Raw genomic sequence first — 5,305 nt, 5'->3', positions numbered from 1 at the left:
TTTTAGCTCGTTTTGGCCCAAAAGCCATTTTTAGCTTCCTATAGAGTGAGAAATATGGATCCCAGAGGCTATCTGATGCCATAATTGAAAAATTTGTATGCCAATTAGTAAATATTTGCAATATTAACTTTCTAGAGGAGTCCATTATAAAATTATAAGCCCCTGAAGTTGAAAAAAAAAATTGCGTTTTTCACATTTGGCATTTTTAGGGCCAAATTTCAAAGGTCTCGAGAGATAGATATTTTTTAAACTATGAGGAATTGAAAGCTAATCTTTTGCATGGTGGGAAGAGCCATATAGATCTACATTTAAAAAAATTTCTAGCAAAATCTGAGGTGACCTGGGGAGGTTTTTGAAATTTAGGTGAGTTGGCACAGAATGACCCTAAAGGCCTAGCCCTAGACTGAACAGGAGCAATGGAGGGTGACCGAGAATCAGAATGCAAATTTCAATGAATGGCACTTTTTGGCACACATCCGACGATCGAACACCGCTTGGACGCTTTAATTTGAAGACCGCACACGCAAGACACAACACAGGTAACGATGGCGGTTGATATTGACAATTAATGTAATGAACGGCAGTTGTTTGGGTGCATCCGACAATCGAACACCTCTTTAATTTGAACAGTTAACACGCACACATTCAAGAAACAGAATCTATTGTCGGACACCGCGCTTTCGAAGAAGAAAATAAGAGAATCCGGGCAATGAAGGGATAACCTCATACCCGTTCCCTGGTTCCCCCTACCTTCAGATTATAGCCTTTGATGTTATCTGGACATAGGCCTATTGCAACTTATTTTCAGGTGTTTTTAATATGTACGTTGGATTTCAGACACAAATTGACAGTCTAAGAGGGCGTGTTCAGTCTGGGAAAGAGCCAATCAGGGTACATCATGTTGGCAGAGCTCTGGCGCTCATCGTTCCCCTCCTTCCACGCTGATTTTTAAAACATGACAACCATTGCTGATGTTCTGAGCTTTACTATTTATTATCAGTTGTGTTTATGTTCAGTGTTTGATGCAATGAGTACTCCCTTACTCGAGTTCATAATTTTTGGATAGATGGCAGCACTTACCGGACAGCAGTTCAGCGATGGCGACCGAACGGGAATAAATGCGGCCGTCGATGGGTTGAAAATCTTGTTGAAGCCACGTTGTCATCCAATTCCAGCTTAGAAATTTAGTGCATCGTCTTCGTCACATTAAGAAACCCAGTATATGGGAAATGAGCACATTCCTGCAAGCGGTTTCGGAGAAGAAACGTCAAATTACGCACAGACGTTAACAGAAATAATATATTTTTAAAATAAATCCTTACTTTAAAAACAATGTTTCTTGTTACATTTTTTGTGTCAAATTCACCTTCTGAGGTAGTCAGCATGTGCAGAAGAGGGTTTTACATTGCAGACGCTGTTTTCGAGGAATGGCATTACGCCTCTCGGCGGTGACGGTCTGTCGACGACAGACGTAATGACGTCAGCGAATGACCGGTGATGTTATGACGGAATTACACCTCTCAGCGGTGACGTCACACGTCGCCATGCAAACGAATGTAAAAATTAGAAAATCGCCCAAAATTCCCAAACCTGTCCGTCTGGCGTGATCTCACATAGCCCATGCTGTTCATTAGACCACAGAGCACCCGCATGCCGAAGGTGGCGACAATCCGTCCAGCAGCTTTGGAGGAGATACGTCAAATTACACGCAGACGTTAACAGAAATAATATATAGATTGAGTGGGATTTGAGGGACAGGAGAGGGGGGGCAGCTACGTTATACTGCACATGGCCAAAAGTATGTGGACACCCCTTCCAATTAGTGGATTCAGCTATTTCAGCCACACTCGTTGCTGACAGGTGTGTAAACTACTCAAGCACACAGCCATGCAATCTCCACAGACAAACATTGGCAGTAGAATGGACCATACTGAAGAGCTCAGTGACTTTCAACGTGACACCGTCATAGGATGCCACCTTTCCAACAAGTCAGTTCATCAAATATCTGCTATGTTAGACCTGCCCCGGTCAACTGTAAGTGTTGTTATTGTGAAGTGGAAACGTCTAGGAGCAACAACAGCTCAGCCACGAAGTGGTAGGCCACACAATCTCGCAGAATGGAACCGCCGAGTGCTGAAGCACGTAGCGCGGATAAATCGTCCGTCGTCAGTTGCAACACTCACTACCAAGTTCCAAACCACCTCTGGAAGGAATGTCAGCACAAGTACTGTTCGTCGAGAGCTTCATGAAATGGGTTTCCATGGCCAGTGTGGAAGCTGAAGTATTAATCAAATGTAAAATGCAAAATTAAATTAGTTTAGTGCTTTGAAAAGAATTTAATAAATATATGCTGGGAAAACTAGGAAAGGGCAGAATACATACATTCCTCTGAAGGGCTAAAAACCAGACACTTCAAACAACCTTGCAAAGAACTTATCAATCTGATGACCATCTGATCTCACAATATCTCCCCCCCCCCCTTTACACCCTTTCCTGGAGCTAAGAAGCAACCTCCAAAACAGACCCTTTCATCTACCAGATGGTCCAGAAGTCATTGGGCAGTCAGAGAATCCACATTTAAGCAGAAAAAAAGTTTCCTTCCTCCATGGTTCAAATCTTCCACTTTTGGGGATTCTGCAATCAAGATAATTATCAATTAATAACAAACAAAACTCAATTTATAATCAAAATAATAATAATAAATTGTAAAATAATAATGAAATAGTCGTGATTATTGTTCCAAAAACTGCCCGATGACTTCTGGGCCACCCAGTATAGATATAGGTATGTATATATATATATATATATATATATATATATATATATATATATATATATATATATATATATATATATATATCTTCTTCTTCTTCTTTTGGCTGCTCCCGTTAGGGGTCGCCACAGCGGATCATCCGTATGATCCGCATCGTGATTTGGCACATGTTTTACGCCGGATGCCCTTCCTGACGCAACCCTGGTCGCCTCTTACAACACACGGATATGGTACACCTATTTTAACCGGGGCATACACTGGCCCAGTATACTGGTACTCATTTCGCCGACCTCAGAAGGATGACAGGCTGAGTCAACCCCCTGGTGTATTAATTCAGTGGCGCAACGGGGCTTGAACTCAGGACCTTTTGGATCCCAAGCCACTGCCCTAACCACTGCGCCAACACCAGGCTCATATATATTTGTTACGGTGCCGGTGCGTCGGCCGCGAACCGACCGCTCTGACAGAGCTGCAAGTCGAGTCGGCCCGACCAATCGCCCGGAATATAGATTGCCGCCCGGATAACTCCGAGGCCGACGGGTCCTTGTGCAAGAACTGAAATACGCCAATGGGCAGACCACGTGGGGTAGGGTCGATTGCCAATCTTCAATTTACCTATATACCCACGTGATCCAACTTCCGGGGTATTCCACCCTCGACGGAACTCGTACGGAACAAGCCGCTTAAGCGAGCCTGTCCCGTGCGAGATTCCGAGCGGCTTAATCGCCGAGAACCGTCGGTCCGAATGTCCCCCTTTTACGGCAAACCAACGGCTTTCTAACTATCAACACACGAAATGTTCAGTTAATGAAAGAATCGACGTGACGAGCTGAAAACATTTAACAATTGGGGTATTTATTAATAATAATGGGGAACTAGGGGAGCACGTAAGAGCAGAACTATACCGACTATACGAAATGCAATACAATCATTTACAGCACACAAGGCACTTAACAGTTTCCTACTTATTAGAGGGGCCCACGGACGGACGGACGGACGGACGGACGGACGGACGGACGGACGGACACACACACACACACACACACACACACACACACACACACACACACACACACACACACACACACACACACACACACACACGAAATAGTTGCTGATGCCTTCAACAACTGACTCCAGCTTGGAGGACAGATGAGCTGAAACCCAGAACCTATCTCGAACTTCTCCACCTCGTGTGGTCTCCAAGCTGTTCGGACCCAGGCTCCAGCGAGAGCGAGCTGGATCCAATCGCCGTGAGCCGCGATCCTTCCCGAGCTACAGCGAATCCTCTCGCGCTTCCGAACATGTGCTGGTGAGACGAGGTGCCAATCCTTCCCGTCGAAGCGTCCCCATCTCGAAGAACCGTCTCCAAGATGAGGCCGATGAGTCGCACCAAGCCGGGAACCAAGCGGAGAACAAAGAATTCCACGAACCAAGAAGATCCAGCCGAGCAACTAGCTCAACTCTCTTCCGATGAACAAAGCCTCTCACAACACGAACCAAGAACTCCGAACCCAAAAAGCGAACCGAGCCAAGCAGAACCCGAAGGTCTGCTGAAAAGCCAAGCCGAAGCAAAAAGCTCTCCAAAAAGCCTCCACCTCACCAAGCAGAACCGAAGCTCACTGAACAAAAGTCTCAACCCTCGCCAAGCAGAACCCAAAGGCCTGCTAAAAACCAAGCAGAAGCAAAAAGCTTACTAAAACGCCTCCTCCCGAACCCAAGCCAAGCAGAACCCGAAGGCCTACTACTGAAAAGCCAGCCCGAACAAAGCAGAGGATCTCTTCTTTATTCTTATCGGCCCCTCCCCCACTCCTGGCGTGACTCATGCCCTCGTGCTCCATCCCCCGCTCAACCACGGGTGGGAGGGAGTTGTTGACGTCATGAATCACGGGACATGGACACCCCAGTGGCAGAAACTGTGAGGAAGATTGAGTCCCTTGGTAAGGAGCAGTACACAAAGTTTGTTGAAGAAAGACTGGAACTATGCACGAAGCCAGTTACAGAAACACTGCCCAAGAACAAGTTGCCACTCTTCAGTCGGCCACAGACCAAGACGCAGTCAAAGCAGCAGATCCAACTCGCCGCAGTGAAGAGTGACTGTAGTCTCTTCTCGAGGCTGTATATTGCCTGCCAATCACGTGATGGGGATCTGGACCAGTTCTTCTGCCTCGAGAACCAGGCAGCCCCACCAGCATCATCAACAGGAGGAAAACTGCGCCTTGGAGTCAAGGCAGATCTACTATACTGCCTGAAATCAGACCAACCCGAAACCACAAGCGCACTTGGGGTTGATGCCACAATCCTTGACGGAGCAGCTATTGTTCAAATGCTCAATCCTGTAAGACCTTCAAAGACCTCAATCCTGTAACGGCAAAGACCTTTGAAGAGTATGTGAACACAGTCTTTGCACCTTACATCTCCACTCAACTCAAAAAGGTCAACAGACTCGACCTCATCTGGGATGTATATCTACCTGACAGCCTGAAAGGCTCGACCAGACAGAAGAGAGGCAAGGGCGTCAGGAAGAGAGTG

General features: G+C 46.2%; 1 long non-coding RNA gene across 1 annotated transcript; it reads right to left on the bottom strand.

Annotated features, from left to right (window-relative positions):
• Nucleotides 1–432: 432 nt before the first annotated feature.
• On the bottom strand, nt 433–2,079 carry LOC147029361 (uncharacterized). Its single transcript, XR_015055706.1, has 3 exons — nt 1,591–2,079; nt 1,367–1,456; nt 433–1,241 (listed from the first exon to the last, which is right to left on the bottom strand). It is a non-coding gene; the product is annotated as an uncharacterized LOC147029361 (long non-coding RNA).
• Between the last annotated feature and the right edge of the window lie 3,226 nt (nt 2,080–5,305).

Source organism: Eptatretus burgeri, chromosome 3 (assembly GCF_056783735.1).
Source record: "Eptatretus burgeri isolate ZD-2024b chromosome 3, Ebu_testis_v1, whole genome shotgun sequence".
Classification (NCBI taxonomy): Eukaryota; Metazoa; Chordata; class Myxini; order Myxiniformes; family Myxinidae; genus Eptatretus; species Eptatretus burgeri.
Note: the sequence above shows the minus strand (reverse complement) of the source record. Positions and strands in the feature narration are given on the sequence as shown.